The sequence below is a fragment of the Passer domesticus genome, chromosome 2, assembly GCF_036417665.1.
Source record: "Passer domesticus isolate bPasDom1 chromosome 2, bPasDom1.hap1, whole genome shotgun sequence".
Lineage (NCBI taxonomy): Eukaryota > Metazoa > Chordata > Aves > Passeriformes > Passeridae > Passer > Passer domesticus.
In genome coordinates this window covers 60,042,499-60,061,255 of record NC_087475.1, presented here as the reverse complement: position 1 = coordinate 60,061,255, position 18,757 = coordinate 60,042,499, and the positions used below count along the sequence as shown (strand labels likewise).

The 18,757-nt window shown below is 38.3% G+C and overlaps 1 long non-coding RNA gene across 1 annotated transcript in view; it reads left to right on the top strand.

Moving 5' to 3' along the window:
• The window catches only part of LOC135295466 (uncharacterized), a 63,236-nt gene that overhangs the window by 11,827 nt on the left and 32,652 nt on the right, over positions 1 to 18,757 (top strand). Inside the window, exon 2 of the long non-coding RNA XR_010357576.1 lies at positions 3,015 to 3,205. This is a non-coding gene — a long non-coding RNA (uncharacterized LOC135295466). The remainder of the gene's footprint in view (positions 1 to 3,014; positions 3,206 to 18,757) is intronic.

The following is an 18,757-nucleotide window of genomic DNA, read 5'->3' as shown; positions in this document are numbered from 1 at the left end:
AATCATCCTATTTTTTCCAGTTGGAATTCACCCAGTAGTAACTTGTAAACATCATCTTTCCCTTGTGACTCCTTGTAAAAGTGGAATCTCCATCTTTGCTGTAGCCACCTTAAATACTGAAAGATGGTTTCCTCTTAGTCTTTTCCTGAGACTGAACAAACCCAATTCTCTCATCCTAACCTCACGTGCCAGGCTTCCCAGTCTTTTCTTCATCTTTGCAGTCCCTATTTGGACCTTTCCCAGTCTGTCCACATTTTTTTTTTGTATAGCAGAGACTAAAACTGAACATGGTATTCCAATGTGTGGCCTGATAAGTGCAGAGTGGAAAAATAACTTTATCTCTGCTGGTGATATCCTTGTTAATATAATCCAGAAATCTGTTGGCTTGCTTTACCACAGCAGCACATCATTCACCTGTATTCAGCTGCTTGTCCACCAGGACCCCCAGACCCCAGAGCTGTTCCTTGGCTGGGAAGATTCCAGTCTGTGCCAGACTCCTGGAATATGTTTTCCCAGGTGCATTTGTCTTTGCTGAACTTCATGAGGTTCTATTTAGCCCACTCTTCCAGTCTACCCAGATCTTCCTGCAGGATGGCTCTCACTTACAGAGTGCTTGTTTCTCCTCTCAGTTTGATATCCTTGGTAAACTTCATCAGGGTGCACCTGATCCCATCATCCAGATAAATTATTAAACAGCATTAGGCCCAGTATTGATCCCTGGGAGATCCCACTTGTGACAGGTTGCCAGTTGGAAAGGAGCTCTTTACCATCACTTTCTGTGTGCTCCTGGTCAGACCTCTTGTCTAGACTGTAGATGTAGATATAGAAATCCAAGTAGATGATGTCCACCATTCAAAAGCAAAATATGGGCATAACTTTGACTTCCATTCAATGCTCAGGATCTGTCTCAGAAATCTAAGATTTACTACAAATAATAATAATAAATGGCCTAACAAAGCTTATTAAGCTCTTTTTTTTTTCCTAACATACCTACATGCATTTTTAAATAAAAGACACAACCTAGATAACTGGTACTTGGAACATGCTACCTTTGTTGTTTCAAGTGTAACATTTCATTTCAACATGTCTTCATATGATATGACCACATCTGGCTTTTTCACAGTCCCAGAGATGAAATATTTATTCTGCATTTTACTCTCTTCTGTGTTATTTTTGACAACTGCATCCTTTCTATTTGACAATGGACAAACACTTATGTAAGGTTGCTTTTACACCAGATATATTAAACGTTCCTTTTAGCATACTAAATTCAGATAGCCATAGAATTCCTCCTGTATTCTTTTGTCTTCAGTAGCCATTCAAATCCTAAATTCAAATTATCTAATCCATCTTCTCTTTTGGCTCTCTGCCCAACCTGTTTATATCTAAAATTTCACATTATTGTCATCTTTTCAGCTAGACTGGGATAGAATAGACTTATTAGCAATTCTTGAATCATCTCTTAAAGTACTTTTAAATATCTTTAATATTGTTTACATACTTTTTTCCTTTAAAATTCCTCCTCTTTTTTATTAGGCACAAACTTTTCCTGTTTCAATGTGGCCATTTTAAAGTAGAAGATGTTGTTGTTGCATTCTATTTGTATGCAACAAATGTAATCAAGTACTTGCTTTCATTTAAGGATTAGCTAACTTTTAGTCCAGGAATAAATTTTGATTTAGCTGTCAGGATATCTTGTACAGAATTCTCTAAGGAGAGACACAAAACTTTTTGATTTAGGAAATTTTTATCAATCATTTTTTCAGAATTTCAAAGGTATATTATTACTGGAAATGTCAAGCCTGTAGAGTTACATCTTTCAATCAGATACCTGTGAAAAACCTATTTTTTTAAAAGCTCATACAGTACAAAAGGTCTTTTCTCTTCTTCTTCTTCATAGACCTTTTAAGAAGGGGTTTAAGGGAGTAATCATCCTGCTCCACAGGGTAGTTTCATGGTAAGTAGCTGCCTGCATGTAATTGTCCTTGTCACAGTCTCTGTGACAAGGGAGATTGATCTGTAAACACAAAGGCATTTACTACATAGTTGTCAGTGTGTTGAAATCAGTTATTGCCACATAGTGCCTCTTCTCTTCTCTTGCCACTGCGTTTTTCCTAAATTGCTTAGAGAGCGTGAGTTTAACATTCCTATCACAGAAATCTTCCTTCAAGTTCCAGTAATATCGAGCAGGTCAAATTCATTCTCATAGTACAAGTAGTTCCTACTCTTCCTGTTTACCACACAAGCTCCTGCCATTCATGAATAGGCAATTAAAGAATTTATTTTCTTTCTGTCATTCAGTGTCTTGATTAATTTTGTTCTTGACAACTTGACTGTGCTAAATGAGTGTTTATTTGCTGCCCCTTTTTAATCTCCCCTTTTGTTGTAAGTTTAATGCCATTATTGCTAGTCTAGTCAGCTTGTCCCCTGTAAAATTGATTTCCCCTTTAATGAGCTGGAGGCAGTGCAAGCCACATAACTCCTCAGTTAGAAAATGGCTCTTCAGTCCACCAAACTAAAATCCTCTCTCCCTCTTACACCTCTCTAATTGGCAGTTTATTTGTAAAAACTCCTGATTCATGTGTTCATTTCTGGGGCAGAAGCAGCCTCCAAAAAACTCATATGTGTATTTTCATACTCCATCAGCTTTCTGAACTCTCTGAAATCATTCAGAAATGGTGAGGAGAGGCATGAAGCATCACCAGCACCGATGCATACCACTACCACATTAAATATCCCCCAGTCAAAAGGTGGTTTCTTGTTTTTGTTTCTGGTTTTTGGGATTTTCTTCCCTAATGAAGAAGATTTGAGACTCTGTAAGAAGGATAAAGCCTTATCCTATGGAAAAAACTAGTAGTTTCAACAGCAGTCAGTCTGTCCATGGCATTCTATTGCAAATGTCCTTGAGAAGTTTCTCTTGTTTGCGAACTAACTTTGCAGAAGCAATACTTCAGGGCAGCAGAAATGTATATTATCTGTTGCATGAAATTCCTTTCGGCTTTTGCTCTTTCCAGGTAGCTTTTGGTCCATGTACATGAACTTAGAAGAGTACTTCTGAGGAAAGATAAGGCACACTGCTCCCACAATACCCAAGCTCTCTAGGTCTGTGGAATACAAAAGGAGAGTGAAAGACCTGGACTGACTTCTCCCTCATGACAACTTTTTTTCATTCAGTGCATGAATGCATCTCTACATCAGCCCTTGGGTAAGTACAGTTCTTTAGAAGCCATCTAGTAGATTACCAAGAAAACAGTCTGTGCTGCTGTGCTGTGGTCCCAGAAGTCAAAATATGCTCACTCTATCTATCTATCTATCTATCTATCTATCTATCTATCTATCTATCTATCTATCTGTCTGTCTGTCTATCTATATGGATTGTTGAAGTAATGTGTTATCAAATTTACTTCTTTGCCTTTAAAAACACAAAAAAGTGGTTTTATTTGTTGCTTGATATTTTATTGTAGATTTTGCATAAGATTTTAAAGCAATGTTAAATTGTTGAAAATTAGAAAAGACTCTGAAGTTACCCATGTAAGTACATTGCTACAAAATTACAGCAAAGGAGTTGTTTACAACATTTAAAATGCTGCATCCTAATTGCAACATAGACAGGAATCCCATTAAATCTTCATGAGAGCATAATTTCCTGACTTTTATGCAGTGCCATCTCAGTAACATTATTTGTCATAGCTTGAGCATGACATACCTATGTCTTTGACGGTAGATAAAGCTTCCAGAGTGCCGCTGGAAGTAAAATCACTTGTCATTATAGCTACACTTGCTGTTGAGGGTACTAATTTCTTTTGTTGAAAAGAAAAATGGTGGGAGGTCATTGTACAGGATGAAGGGGAGAAGTGACACCCAGAACATTCAAACTGTGTTCCAAGAAACTTGGTTTTACCTCATTCTAGTGTTAGATTTTAACACTGAACTTTCCTAAAATAGGCCTAAAAGCCCCATCCAACCCATGGCCTTCTGAATAAATCATAGCTTGGTACTGACAGCCAGTGCCCAGGCTGTCCAGTTTGGCAGTGATGTTAGAGCTCCTTGAAGGTGACACTTGCACAATTTTGTATCCTTTCCCTTTATGTATTTTTAGGATATCCATCTCTCTAGACTACATTCAGCAATTCACACAGACAGAAGAGGAATGAAAAGCTGTAGTGAAGCCTATTTTTTTCTCAGTTGAGAACATGAAAAGTGAACAAGTCACAATTTTACCTTTAGTAAGCAATTTGCCTACAACATTTTTGTGTGGTTTTATGCAGTCTAGCACTGGGGATTTTCTTTCAAAAAATGATTCCAACTCCACTGTGCCATAGTGTCTTATGTATGAACCATGGATAACTCCCACTTCAACAAAATATTGACGGTAATGTTTGTGAAGTTGTGAAGTGTTCTTTAATCTTCACATGCCAGCTGCTCTATCATCATTAGTTTACTTGTTTTGAATTGCCTTGGTTTTTTTTCCATAGGCTAGGAGGCTTAGAAGTTATTGTAAAAACTGTGCCAGTGAGGTTTCAAGCTATACTTATTTGTTTTCAAATTGAATTGTGATTAAACCTTGTCAAATCCCCTCTATTGCCTTTCCTGCTGCTGCTGATTAGTTAAGAAGCAGAAGGGAACATTGCACTGTAAAACATCCATTTATCTGCCAATGTCAGGTTCTCCTGACATGAGGTGCTAATGCAAAGCACATTAAGCATTAGCAGTAGGTGCTCCAGACCCAGCAGTTCCTAGACAGGCATTAAGAGACCTCAAATGAGTCAGTGTCACTCTATGGTTTAACCTAAAACCAACCCCTTAGGGCACCCCTATCAAATGTAAGAGAAATGGAAGGTTTTAAAGGCTATTAATCCCAGTGACTCCACATTAGAAGAGCACAAAGTTATTTGTCACAGGTCTTTTTGTCATTATGTTATTGTGCTAAAATGTGAAGGATTCATGAAATTCCTTTTTCCACCTACTTAAGCATGAAGGTCTTTTGTTGATACACTTACAGTGCTAAACTCTGACACTTTGCAGCTACTGACTCTTATTTTCTGAACCCCTTTTTTTTTCTCCTCACTGAGTTCTTCTCATATCTACAATGCATGAAAAATAGCAAAAACCTCCTCAGAAAACAAGGTTTGAACTGAAAGGAATCCTGCATAAACAAGTAAGTGATCTCTCTGCCCCCAGACAGGCACATTACAGCATGCAGCAGAGGCATTGAATCACCTGAATACACTGCAAGGTGTAAAAAAGATTTTTACCATATTTGTTATCTGGAGCTGTTTTACTTCTAATGTAACGTATGTTTTGTTCTGTGTTTCTTACCTTGAAGTTGCTGAGACTCAGGGATAATCGTGTTGTTTTAGAAATCTCTGATCCAGTGTTTGCATGGAAAGGTGTCTCAGATAGCTGGCTGGCTGGCAGCACTGATTCAGTGTCTGGCAGCTGAATGTGAGCGGCTCAGGTTTTGCTGGAAGTGGTGACAGTTACATGACTTCGAACTCTTGCCAGGGTCTGAATTTGTAGATTTCAAATTCACTTCACACACATTCGGTTGACAAAAATTGTCCAACCATCAGATTGCCACACTGGCAGACATTCTGGCTTCACACCCTGTCTGTAAAAACCAAGTCCCTTTGGCTAAATATTCCTGCAAGATATTTGCAAACACATTCATGGGATACTAAAACTCATAAAGTGTTTTTAAACCTATTGTTGGAATAAGCCAGCCTTCGGATATTTTTTTTTAATTAGCTTCCCTACACTGTAGCAAAGATACGCAGATTTAGCATGTTCATTTAAGCCAGCACCTGTATATATCTGTGCGTATGTGCAAAGTAAAGTGTGTACAATTGCTTGGCTTCAAGGAGTTAGTCAATATTTTAACCTTTGTCAGGATGCACTGAAATCAATTGCAAGCATCAGTCTTGTGTGTTTATACAAAAAGCAATCCTATTTATTTGAAAAGAGTCTGGGGAAAGTTCTGCATCTCTGAATGTAGTAGTAAAAACTTAGTTAGAGCACAAGAATGAAGCAATGGTTGTTCCAAGCCACACCAGAAGTCCATCTGTCACTGTGCCTGATGGCAGCCAAAACCAGAGGCCTGCAAAAGAGATTAAGATCAGAACAAGTATATTTGACACTTCCTTGTATACTCTCCTACTGACCAGTAATTTGTGGCTCAGAGACAAGATTTCCTTTAGAGATTTCAGTGAGATTGCCCAGCTGCTTCCTGAACCCACTTATAGTGGGGGCTGTGCGGCAAAGTTTTGGTAGTTAAAACCCACAGACTGAGTGGTAGCACTCTGTTTCATTTGTTCTGAAGGTACCAATTTCATGCTAGTTTAATTTGATGACCCATAGATTTGGTACTAGAAGAGCTAGCTGTACTTATCCTAGACATCTTTCTGTACTACTTGTGGTTTTACAGACTTATGTCATACTCTCTTTTCCAGTGCTGTACAGAAGTTGTTTCATACCTTTGAATGTGTTTTTCAGACTGCTATCAGCCTTTCCAATACTTCCTAATTTTCACATTTTTTTCCTTATCCCCAACCACTACTGAACACTAAGGTGAGTTTGTCCTGGGTCTGTAAGACCAGGATCTTATACTTTTGTAATTATTATCCATCTCTGAGCTCATTCATTCATACATAAAATTACCTTTTAAATAAAGGTAAAAATACCTTTTCCTCCTCCTGTAATCCTCCCTTTAATTTAATGCATATTGAATTTTACTATTTCCTTGCCTTGTCATGTAGTCCTTCTGAATTTATCCTAGTAAATGAATCAGGGCAACAAAAAGTTTTCAAACACTGTGTCCCTGGGATTAGCATCTATCTATGCTGGAAAACTTAATAGATCCAATAAGATCACTTGTCCCTCAAGGTGGCTTACAGAAATAGAACTAAGCTCTTTTCCTACTGATAAAAGAAAAAGAAAAAAGGGGGAAAAAAAAGTCTGGCCTTCTTCTTACTGTCCTTCTAGTTGCTGTCTTCACAGCATTGGTTTTCTTGTTCATACTAGAAAGCATCCTGGCTCAATTGCCTTCCCTACCAAACAGTAACCAGGCTTTATCTAGAAGAGTGTCAGGGTCACCACACCATGCTGACAAGTGACAAAGCAGGAAAGCATGAGCCAGGGTCTGTGGCCATGAAAACCCTAAATTAGGCCACTGTTTAACTTTTAGCATGTCAGAAAATGGTTCCTGACAACTGGTACAACTAGTACTCTCCAAACTAAGGCCCATTCAAGGATTGGGGACAGTATGTGCTGGGTGAGAAAACTCTAGTTTTGGCTCACTCCATCCCACATAGTTTTCCAGCAGTACATAATATAGACTTTTTACTCTGCAACATCCATACCTACCTTCAAGCCAAATGCAAATGTACAATCAGTATGTGCTTCTTTGCTACAGAAATGCCACTCTGCTCTGATGAAGTAGTTCTGCCCTCACATTTTTTATCCCCTTTGAACATAAATGTAAAAAAGAAACAAACACAATTCATACTTTTTAAGGTAGCTATAAGAAGATCAGATAAAGCCAGTTGAAAGTACTGCATAATGTGGGTTACTACCAGCCTGTACCATTTGGGTTAGGGCTGGAAACAGTACCTCGCTGTGTTTTATTTAGGAGTATTATAATATCTATGCAGCACTTCTGTTATTCTCCACAGTAAATCTAGAATACCTAATATTGTGAATGATCTTAGTTCTTTCATCCTTTTTTCCACATTGTTTATGAATATTTTAAACAGTCCAGGCACCTGTGCAAATTCCTGTGGGAAACAACTCGTGGCTCCTTCTTACTGGGAAAGCTGACTGTTTACTACCACATTGTTTTCTTCCTTTCTATCAACTGTTTATATAAATGAGGACCTTCCCTGCTCTGCCATGTGAGTCTGGGCTCCTAAACAACCTTTGGCAAAGGACTCTGACACATGTCTTTTGGGAATTGCACTAGATTGTTTTCTATTTGCTTTAGGACACCCTCAGTAGATTCCTGTGGATTTCACCATCATTAAAAGTGACATAAAGGTCTCTTTATAAGAGAGACTCTTCTGTTTTAGAACACGTCATGTGGACCCATAAACCAGCCTAATTGTTCTGTACTCATATGTACTCAGCGAAATGCTAGATCTTTTATTGGTCTGTAGTTTTCAGATTTTCCCTGTAATTTCTTAAGACTGATGCCATATTAGCTACTTCCCAAGACTTCTGATAACAAGGCAGCTTTAAATGAGAATTGACATGCAGAGGTGAGTTGTTCAGCTATTTCAACTTGAGTTCATTTAGAACTGATGATATGTGACTATTCAATTGATCCATTTGATTCATAACTTCTTTTTTTAAAATAAAATCAGCAAATTTATTCAAAAGTTCTAAGACAGAACTTCTGAATAAAAAGTGGTATGAAATGCAAACTTTCTCAGATTCCTTTACACTGCAATGCAGATACTGAAAATTCCTAAACTTCATTCTTCATTGTGCACTCCTTGATTCTGTTAACACTCTGGATTCTGCCTTTTATTAAGGAAAAGAAAACTAGCAAGTGAATTCCATGTTCCAAGGCCAAGTTGTACCAACTGCTTTACATCAAACTTGGTTGTTGGGGCCCTAGGGAACACGAGTCCTAGAGATAGGAGTTTGGGGAAAATATAAACAGAATGAACAAGGAATTAGAGTGGAGACTACAGTAGTCCAGTGTTTGACCTTGTTCCCTGCTCTCAGTCTCATTGATTGAAATAGATGTAGGCACAGGCTCTCCAGCAACCTTCCTGTTCTGATGTGCTAGAAAAGGGATTTATTGGAAAACTTAATGCCTTTTTTCAAGTTCAACCCCCAACTTCTTTCAAGGTGATGTGAGATTTTTTTTTGCCTGTGTTTCCTGAAGAGTCCTGTTCTCCCAGAAGTTCATCTTCTGCCTCCATTAATGGTTGTGCTTTGAGATGTTTATCTGTGTCTCCTGACATTCCTTTCATGGTTGTGCTGCTCAAAGCTTGAGGGAAATAGCTGGTCAGACTTCAGATTTAAAATTATGGGAGAAAGGAGGCTTTCTCATTTTCCTTGAGTTAGCTCAATCACAGGTTTCTGTCTGGCTCTGGACAGTCACCTCTACTGTTTCAGCACTTTTAGTACATGAGTGGTTTCTTACATTTAGCCTAAATGCCTAGCACTCTCAATAGCTTTAATGATGTCTGTGATTGTCTGCAGTTCAAAGACAGGCTTGCTAGCAGCCATTAACACCTTGCAGTGCCAAGAAGGATCGCCCAGTAATAACTATAAAAACGTTGAAAATCGAAAGTGCTACAGAAACAGTTGTATGTTTTTGTCACCTGTCCCTGTTTACTCTTATTTCTGCTGGCACAAAGGGCTTTCTTCTAATGGCTTGAGCTGTGTTTATATGTGTTCTGGTTTCAGTTTCATATAGCTTTAACATTATTTTATTACAAAATTAGTTATAAAATATTTTATAGCATAAAAGAAAGCATGATTTTTATTTATTAAGTTTTCTAAGGCTTTTTCCCTGTGATAGATTGTCATGAATGTGTCTATGGAGCACGAGTTTGATGCCTTTAACCTGAAGAAGACATCAGTGTAGGACCTTTTTGTATTTGCACATGATGAAGAATGATTCAAAAGGCAGCTAATTGACAGCCATCATAATTCCACACTGGGCTCCAGGACACCACCATTTAATACATGATCATAACTTATATCACTGCTCACAACATCAAATTTCAACTTCATCTTATTCTGCGTTTGTTGAAACAATGTACAGGTCAAAGTACACCTTTATTTTATATGCAAATGAAGCATTTCTGTGAAAATATATCCTCTGTGAAAGGGAACACTACCTACATCTTATATTGAGCTTAATAGAGGCAATTGTGACCATGGAGATTTTAAGGTATATAATTAACTGAATAACTTCTGGCACATACAGGTGTACACATCATACACAGTGTAAGTCATGAACTATGAAGATTACCCTACTGGTGGTATCAGACATATTCTTAATTCACAGTTGCTGGTTTGTTGGGGTATTTTTTGGTAGACATTTAATTCAAAGCCCTCTAGGTCAATAGAAATAAGGTTTTCTACTGACATCATTGATTGGGGTACAGAACAGTGGTGTGCTTACATCACCTTTAAACAGCATTAAATCCCTTTTCAAACTGAGCTGAGAAATGCACAATGAGGATTTCAATCCTGCTTGAAAAATTGCAAGAGAGGAGGTTATCATAGCATTTCCCATAAAAAACTTTATGAAACATGAATGAAGTCAAAATACTAACAGTTTCCAAATGTGTGCTTAGATAGGTATGTAAGCATTTACGTGTATTTATAACCATAACACTTTTACCTGCAAAAGAATAGAGAAAAAGACAGCATAAGAATTCAATCAATATCAAAAGAAAATCTAAGAGAGGTATCTGCAGAAGAATTAAGCAGTTTCTTTATGAAGGAGAGTCAACTCAGCTGATTTTCTGAAAGGCGAGGTATTTTTACATAGTTTTCTTGCTAAGGAATGAAGATTCAGAAAGATAATGTACTTAAAGCACTTTTTCACTGAATGCTACACATACTCAAACAGAATTTCTTAAAACAAATGGTTAGCAATGGTATGAACATGTTTTTGGTAACTTGAAAAAAAAAAGTGGTAACTGAAAATCAAGCAGTAAAACAAATGTTCGCCTATATCAGCTGAAACCATTTAAGTGGAAACCACTCCAGGAGACTTCCCATACATATTTGACACATGAAATTAATTACTTGCTTATGAATGGATACAGAAAGATGAAATGCTTCCTTCAGGATTCTGCCATTTTGTCTTTTTTTTCCCCTTCTGTATCTATTATTTGCATTATGTTTTCTAGTCTTTCCTAGTCACAGATGACTTCTTTCTCATGCCAGTTTCTGCCACTAAGTCACACTGAGTTGTACATATTCAAACACAAATGTTTGTATGCACTAGTCCCGTGAAATCAATGGAAAACCTACTGCTCTAGTCACTGGGAGTAAGGGAAGTAGACTAGGATTTCATATAAATGAGTTCTTCACACAAAGCAGCAGCAAACAACAAGAAAATGTGCATCTGGCACCTCATCATCATGAATGTTGCATCCAGCTTTTGTGATCTTGCCATTAGAAGTCTGTGCAGATGGATTGTAAAACTGACTGGAGTAGCATGCACTGTGGCACAGTATAGGTACCCAAATGAGACAACATATTAAAATACAGAATTATTTGCAGCTTTATTTACAGGAAGCTGGGAAGAAATGAACTCATAGCAGCAATCAGAGGTAAATGAAATCATGCTAAGATTTTCTTGAGAGACACGTGTTTGACTCATAGATTCAGAACCCACTCCTTTCCCACTTTGTATTTCAGCTTGCAAGCAATTGTTTTGCAAATGTAAATGCAATTTTAGGAAAACATGTTTTTTTGTTGAATGCTAGAAAATTTATTTTTAATTGTCTCTTAAAGAGCTTGAGCAGCTGAAAAAATAGGACAGAAAGTTCAAAGCCACATGGCCATTTGTACACAGATGACAGTTTGAGAACCTCTGATACTATAAATGCCTGGCTGCTGCACCTGTTTACCTTATCCTTTACTCAAGGATAAAAATCAAGGGTTATCTCTTTAGGGTAGGGATTGTGACATCAGGGAACAGAATCAGCAAGATACATTATGTTTGCTTATTATTTTTTTTTCAGATTAGGTTGATTTTGGATGCAGGACATTTCACTAGATGGAGTATTGACAATGCAGTATGAAATGCTCTATGAAAATTGTCAACAGAATGCCAATTTCTGTCCTGCAAGAAGATGCCAGGATATATTTGAGAAGCACACGTTTCCATTCTGCCATTTACTTTAGACTGCCAAAGATAAAAGGTTTCAGACAACAGAAGACTTTAGCAGTGTCAAGAATAATTCATTACCCAGCACTATGACATTCACTAATGAATATGAGGAATTTAGCATTGCGTCTTGCTAACATCTCTGTTGCAGACATTGTTTTCGACTTTTGAAAACATTGTTCACATGCATAAAGCAATTACTGAGTCATACCATTGATTGTACATCTGTTTTTATTTTTTATGAGTCTTCCAGTACATCTCCGTGATGCCTATTAGCTAAATTTGCTGAGCGATGCCCTTCTTTCCTTGTTTTGGTTTTTTGATTTGCTTGTTTTCTTCCCTGGATAATCAGCTCCTGGTTAGTGTGGAGGCTGTGTTGATGTCTGTATGGAACAAATAATCTTCAACTTGCTCCAGCTATGCATTTGGTTCAGTAAACAAGTAAGGAAAAATATAAGCTTGTAACCCCGTGGAGTAGCCCACAGGTTCAGCTGTTTGTGCTCCAGGGCTTGGGTTTGTGAAGCACAGCTGTGTAACCTTGGCTCAGATTTACTGAGAAAAAATGTTGTGCTGTGAAAAAAATATGTACACTAAACCCACTCAAAATATGAAAAATAAAACCAGAGAGAAGTGAATTTTTTGTGCTATTAGTTGTAAGTCAAGGACTCAAAAGAATATACGGACCTGAAAATGTCTAACACTCTGAGAGGAAATGTAGTGAGGTGGAAGATTACATCAGCAGGATTGAGGATCTGCCTGTTCTGAAGGTCTATAGGGTCCTATGCTTCCCCATGCTACCAACTGGCTTGAAGAAGCTCACCTGGTAACTTGTGGAAGGGGTGGTAAATATATGATTGATCTTTCCTTGTGGGGTTCTATTAACCCATAGTTATTGTTAGCTCATTGAACTGTGTATATTTTTGCCTTCAAGTTCCTCATAATGGCAAAAGATGCCCAAAGAAAAGCGATAAAGCAAAGACAATGGTGCAGGGGACAGCCTGGTGAGGTAGAAAAAGGGCATACTGAGATATGACAAGGTTAAATAAGGTGAGGACAGATAAGGCATGATGAGGCATTTCTAGGCATCTATGCAGTGAGCATTCCAATTTTTACCTAAAGATTTTGTTGAATGTAAAATATGTGATCAGTTGCGGAAGCTAAAGTTTGAGTTATTCTACTTTGTCTTACTTTTCACCCATATTTTTTATGGAAATTTCCCTAATGCTCTCTGCTAAGCTACATACACATAGTGTGGATATGGAGACTGTGCTTTGCAGTTACTCTGCCTGGAGGGATATTATACAATAAAGAGAGAAATAGGGGCTGGAAGCATAATGTTCAGGTATCCTAACTCTTTGTGCACAGGCTGTGTCAGGATCCAAGGTCTGGCAGCCATGGATGGCAGCCATTCTGAATCACTCATTGCTTATTTGAACTTAGATGCCAGAGCAGCCTCCTAAACAATTTTTACACCTATCTGTATCATTCAGATAAACTCACTCCTGTTCCAGTACAATAAAAGAAAAATAGAAGCTTTCCAAGAAAAATCACAGTTCAATAGTGTCTTTTAAACACATTTATTTTGCATTTTGTTGAGGACTTCCCATTTGGAAAAGGTTTTATGAAGCCTGTTGTTTTCTAAATAGGGATATACTGTGTGGAGGTGGAAAGAGTCAGTTTGTTCTATTGTTTTTACAAAATGACTAGTAATGTATATTACGGAGACTGTTTTCAAAAGAAAGAGAATTTCTTAAATCAATAAATGTAAGTGGTTTGTTAAGAAAGTATATGATTCTCACGACAGCAGAAATTTGTGGCTTCCCATTGGAGAACAGATGTGGTTTATGTTTGAGTTCACTCAGCTAATGAGTGTGGAGAAAAGGCTTTTGAAAGAAAGAAATATTCTTCAGAGAGGCTTTTTGGAGGATATTTACCATTATAGCAGAAGTCTCTGAAATGGCATTTGTGTCAGCTAAGGGGGACAAAATGTGTCACGTTTGTGATAATTTAAAGCATATATCACTAATGAAGATAAAGGGAGCAAAGTATTTAAAGCTTAATGATACAGCAATAGCAATTGCCCTGCGATAATGAACAGTGGAGATTATCAGGCAAAGCCTAATGAGTGCTTTGCTTATAACAAGCTTTTTATAAACAAATACTGGTTGAGTCCTCTTTCAGAATTAGTGCTGATATGAAAGTGAAATGATTTAATTAAAATGTGCAAGATAAATAAGAACTGTGGAAAGGATGTTGTGTAAAATAGTCTGGCAAGGGTTTGCTGATAATAAGCCTTCCAAAATTGCCAGGCAGAGTACAGGGTGTATCTGGTTTGACCCAAAAAATAGCTTTAGCACTTGGAGGACAGACTGTGGTTTTACCTACAGCTCAGTCCATCCCATATGTGGAAGGAGATGCTTTTACTTTCTTCCTCTAGGTTCCCACAGTTTGGAGAGACACATCTCCAAGGACAAGTTTTGACTATTTTCCCTTTTGGTTGTCAAGGGGAGAAGTGAGAAATCAGAGCAGATATTAGCACTCATTATGGAGATTCTGCTGCAGCCAAGGCCAGAGGGAGGTTTTTTGCTAATATGATTGTGTCTGAATTCAGGGACTGGCACGGAGGAGGGGAAATTTCACTGCAAGGCTTGTCTGCCATTCACAGGGATTTCTTGCACCACACATCAGTTTAGGGACTGACCAGGTCAAGAATGAATCTGAAGTAAAAATTTAGTCCTGGGGACTCTTTTATTAATATCTTAAAACCATGTTCTCAAAAGCTCGTGGGTTTCAGAAAGCTGCGTGGAACATTAGGAAAAAGTGAGCTAAGAACTCCAACTTTTCTACAGTATCTCCTTTCCTTGATAATCACTGTTACTGAATCATAAAATCACACAATAAGTGAGCTTGAAAGGTACCTCTGGAGGTAACAAAGTTCAGCCCTCACCTACTAGTGTGACCGACAACAGATAGCCAAGGATGTGTCAAGTTTTGACTGTCTCCATAGATGGAGACTCCACAACCTCACTGGGAAGTCTGTTACTTGGTAATGCTCATAGAAGAAATATTTGTTCTGATATTCAGATGGAACCCCCTGTGTTTTATTTTTTTTCTGTTGTGTCTTGATCTGTAACTGGACACCACTGAGAAGAGCCTGGCTTTGTCCTCCCTGTTCTCTCAGCCTCTCCTTTTATCAGAGGTGCTCCCTTACCTTCTGGTGTTTGTTGGACTCTCATAGGTGTGTTCATGTTTCTCCTATACTGGGGAGCCCAGAAATAGATCCAAAATTTCAAGTGTGGCCTCTATAGAACTGAATGGAGGGAAAGGATCACCTTTCTTCACCTGTTGGCAATGCTCTTCCTCATGCAGCTTAGTATGCTATTGCCTGCCTTTGCTGCAAGCAGTGTTAGTGACACATTCAACTTGACCACCAGGATGCCCTTTCCTTCTCTGGAGAGCTGCTTTCCAGACTGTGGTTCACCATCATATTCTGGTGCCTGGGTTTATTCATCTAGGATTTGTCATTTTTCTTTGTTGAACTCTGAGGTTCCTGCTTGCCCATTTTTCCAGCCTAGGGAGGTCTTTGCAAATGGCAGCCTGACCAAGTCTGATATATCATCCACTCCTCCCATGTTGTCTGCAGACTGGCTGAGTGCACACTTGATCCCATCATTGATGTCATTAATGAAGAAATAAAGCACTATTTGACCCACAGCTGACCCATGGGATACACCATTACTGACTAACCCCTGACCAGACTTTGTGCCACTGTTCACAACCTGCTTAACCTGGCTGCTAAGTCAAGTTTTGATCCACATCACCGTCTACCTACCTAACCTGTATTGTATCCACTTTTTTATGAGTGTGTTACAGGAGACAACATCAAAAGCCTTACAGAAGTCAAGATAAATAACTTCTATTGCTTTTCTCTAACCAGCCAAGCTAGTAACACCACTGTAGAAGGCTATCAGGTTGGACACATTCATAAATCCATGATGACTGCTCCTGAACACCTCCTTGTCCTCCACGTCTCTGGAAGTGGCTTCCAGAATTACTGGCCGCATCACCTGTTCGTGTATTAATATGCATTGACATCTGCTGCTATGTCAGACTTTGGTTGGAGCTGCAAGCAGAAGTTTGTTTTGAAGGCTGATGTCATCTGGGTGAATATAAGATAAAGTAATAAAATTACTTTACGGAGGGCTAATGGCCAGTTTTGGCTGTCAGAGGAGGGCTACAGTGAAGAGATACCTTCTTGCACGTGTGAGAAATATGGTTCTACATATCCATTGATATTCTATTGCCTAAAAATGTTTAAGATAACCTTTCTTTTTTTTTTCTTCCCCCCCCCCCCAAGATTATAATTGATTTCATTATTGTGAAAAAGCACCAGTTAGAAACAGAATTTGTGGTCAGATATAAAAATCAGTTCTATACATCTCTGGGATTATAAGATGTATCAAAAAAAATAAGCTTTGAGAAAAAGGCAATCCTGTTTTCAGTAGCAAATCCTGTTTATGCTAAAATTGGGACCAGATTCTGGTACACTGGGGTCAGAGACTGGTATGCAAACACAGCAAGACTATAAAGAAGGTAGAGCCTGTGGCCCCTGCCCGTGGTGAAATGCACATGCCTCTTTCTGTCTCTGTCATTTTGAGAAGAGACACAAAATGTCATATTAGTCCTACAGAATTTTGTGGGAGTGGGTGTCAGTTAGCAGGTGATTTAATGAAATGGAAAGGACTGGAGCACTGGAGTAGAACACAGTAGGAGTAAAATATCCATTCAGCCTGTTGTTTGCTCCCTTCCCTGTAGTTCCAGAGATCTTACTGTATTTTCTGTTATTTCCTACTGCTTAAGCCACTAAACAATTTAATTTATTTTGACATCTGTCTTAAACAAAAGATCATTAGCATGTCTGCTGATCTCAGGATGACCTGTGATAGCCTAGAGATCCTGGCTACTTGCCATCAGCAGCCTCTAGCATGAGAACTCATACACAAAAGTAGAGAGCTTCAGTGAAAAAAATGCTTCAATGGAAAAGTGAAAGAAAGAGATTGCTAGGAAGGAAAGGCTCCAAACTGTAGGGGCAGTGGCTTCAGGAGAAAGGGGGAAAAGTCTAACTTTTATTTCAAAACCTTTTGTGTATTTCTTTAGTACTCTGAGGGGCATGTGCACCCATGTGGGGAGTCCAGAGTACACTCTGAATAGAGGTGGAGAAGAAAAGAGAAAAGCTTTTTTAAAATAAGCCCTAGCATACTTGCACACACAAATATATATAAATATATATGCATATATATATACACACACATATATATAAATACCGATAGATATATAGCAAATCACAAAATGTTTACTGAGCTTTATTGAGTCTAGTCTACTGAATTATGCTACATGTGCATTGATATATTAGGAGGGGGAAAGAAAACACTAACAGGTCTTTGTCGCTCTGAGAGAGAGATGCTGTTCTAGCACATTACAAGAGGCATTACTGGCAGCTGCACATGGAAAAGAGACTGCTTTTTACCACTGAAAGTAAACCTTCTGTGAAGAGCTACTTGCTGTGACTCCCTTCCCTCCCACAGTGCACTCTGCTGGGATCTTCAAGACCAAAGAAAGTGGTTACTTTGTCTTTTTTTTCTGAAATGGATTCCTACCCAATAAAGTTATGTTTCTTCCACTCTGGAAGTCCTCTGACAACCATTTTGGCATTGCTGGAGCAAATAAAGCTGTGTGTGGGTTTTCTGTGGCAGGATGTGTTTATTTCTTTGTGGGCTTTTGTGTTTTATTATTGTGGATTTGTTTTTTGCTCACTGGCTTGTATCTTTCATTTCTTTGTGCAGAATGGAATCAGTGTTCTAAAATAATTTGCTAATAATAAAAGAGGAAGAGTAGGCTCAGCCAACAGCTCAAGAGACTTTTTGTGCATGAATTGCCACTAATCATGCCCATCCTAAAATTCAGGTCAGATTCTTGTTCTTGTTCTTGGTACCAGAAAAGGAATTATGCTGCAAAAACAAGGCAGACATAAGCAAAATAAACTGCATTTGCTCCATATTCTTTTGAAAGGCATGGAGCCCATTCAGATACTAAATTGAGTCAAGTGAATATATGTTGTGTGTATCAGACATTTTTTTTACAAAGGCATGATGTTCTCTTCTTTTTCTTATTTCTTATACTCATCAAGGTACACTGTAGAGCCCCCAGCGTAACCCTACTGATGAATAAAACTTTGAAAGACTCTTGTAGGGAAAGAATAAAGGCTAAGAGAGCTTAAGGACATGTAGAAAAATTATGACAAAAGCAAATTTTTGCGTCCATTAATGCTGGCATTTACACACAATTCAGGCACTCAGTCCTAAAGTTAACCTAAGAAACAAGTAAGAGTGGAATATTTGAACAGACTGCTTCTTAACAACTTGAATCTGGCAAAGCAAAGGGTGCCACTGACTTGTTTACAATCCACTTGTCGGACAATTTTTTTTCCTGAATTTATTCAGTTAAATTGGAATGATGGCTAGATTCAAGATCAGTGGACAGGCAGCGAGAAGGAATGGGGGAAAAAATGAAATTCTTAAAATAAATTGCTTGCTACAAAATTCTTGTTTAGCTCCAATTACAATAAACACAAAGGAAAACCGAGGCCTATAAGCCATCTGTGTGTGCATAACCTCAAGGCTGGCAATGACAAGCTAAGTTAACAAACAAAAATCTGCCAAGGGGGGTTAACAACTGCTGACAGTGTGGTGAATGCTAAGGCAGGTGATACTCATCAGATATGGCAACCACAGAAAGTATTGAAAATTTAAGTTTCCAGGCTCAGAGTGAAAAGAGAAAAAAATAAATCTTCCTTTTGTTGAGTCAAAGCCAGGCATATTTTGGAGCGAAATAATGGCA